Source organism: Anomaloglossus baeobatrachus, chromosome 10, assembly GCF_048569485.1.
Source record: "Anomaloglossus baeobatrachus isolate aAnoBae1 chromosome 10, aAnoBae1.hap1, whole genome shotgun sequence".
Taxonomy (NCBI): domain Eukaryota; kingdom Metazoa; phylum Chordata; class Amphibia; order Anura; family Aromobatidae; genus Anomaloglossus; species Anomaloglossus baeobatrachus.
Genome location: NC_134362.1, coordinates 56,038,166 through 56,039,656, shown reverse-complemented (window position 1 = coordinate 56,039,656; position 1,491 = coordinate 56,038,166). Strand labels below are relative to the sequence as shown.

Here is a 1,491-nt window from a genome sequence, read left to right as displayed (position 1 = left end):
CAGGCTATGCCAACTGTGCCAGCTTCCAGCTATCCTGCAGAACTCTCCTTCCAGTCCACATTCTGCCATCTGCCCATTCTAATAGCTTTCTGAAGACACAATAAGTTGCATTCCATCCTCCCGGTCCAGGCCATTGCTCCCAGCAGCTGTGCTGGCCAGGACCGCTCCGCAGCTTACCCGTTCAGCACCGTCTTGAGATCCTCCAGTCCCGGAGCTCCGATGACATTTTTATGTGAAGACAGAGGGGCGGGGAGACAATAGGAGAACGGCCGGGGCAGGCGCCACCGAGCGCGGCCTCACTGTGCAGGAATGTGACCGGCTGCCGCCCTCTGCTGGCCGCTCCGGGGAACCGCACCCTGCATTTACTGCTAAAACGCTTGCACCTCCCCATTTATGAAATCTAGAAATGTCTTCACTTTCGATCTTTCTTCCTTAGAATTCCAAGAGCTAGAACTTTTTTTGTATGAGTTCTAGTTTTTATAATTCTATTTTGGATTCAATATACAACTTTCTGATCTGTTTTTATTCAGTTTTTGGGGAAAGAGGTAAAAGCAGCCCAAGAGTAGCGTTTGTTTGGCACCATTTGAGATAAATTTTAGGATATTTGTGGATCAAAAATGCTCATTAAAAAAAAATCATTTGATTTTATATAATGGGAGTTATACAAGCCTTTATATTTTGGAGGTTTAAAAAAATATTTTCTCTGGGTTTTTTTCAACATTTTTTATGAACCTGCAATCACTTGTACAATATACAACAATAATGCAATCAAATACCATAGTAATGCAGTGTATTTTAAAATTACCTATTCACTACTAAACCCAGCAACCGGTTGGGCCACAGGTGTACAAACATGGCAGACACATGGCCTCAGCAGGCCCACCGACTGCCTCCACAATGTTATCACTGTGATCAGGTTTGGACTGTCCAACTGGAGGACCGGAGAATCCTCTGGTGGGCCACTTTGTAGAAGAACGTCACTTACACCCTCCCCCCCAACATAATTAGATGACTATGGCAAAGTTAATATCAAATATATATTATATATTACACATTATCTATATATAATTGCCTTATTCTGTCTGTCTGTCTTGCTCCAAAATGACGTCATTACAGTGACAACCGTTGCATTGGCCGCTCGGCCCCGCCCCCCGCACGCATTGGCCGCTCGGCCACGCCCACCACACACTGTGCCCACTCGGGCCACGCCCCCCCACACACATTGGGCACCTATACACCTCCCCCCAGGACTACTCCACCTATTAGACACCTCCTCCCCAGGACTACTCCACCTATTAGACACCTCCCCCCAGGACTACTACTCCTATTAGACTCCTCCCCCCAGGACTACTCCACCTATTAGACACCTCCCCCCCAGGACTACTCCACCTATTACACACCTCCCCCCAGTACTACTACTCCAATTAGACTCCTCCCCCCAGGACTACTCCTATTAGACTCCTCCCCCCAGGACTACTCCACCTATTAGAC

The 1,491-nt window shown here is 47.5% G+C and overlaps 1 protein-coding gene across 1 annotated transcript in view; it reads right to left on the bottom strand.

The window, feature by feature from the left end:
• LOC142254918 (inositol-trisphosphate 3-kinase B-like) overlaps positions 1-246 on the bottom strand; it is a 90,993-nt gene extending 90,747 nt beyond the window's left edge. The window contains exon 1 of the mRNA XM_075326276.1: positions 178-246. The gene's annotated coding sequence lies outside the window, so the exon portion shown is untranslated. The remainder of the gene's footprint in view (positions 1-177) is intronic.
• Positions 247-1,491: the final 1,245 nt, after the last annotated feature.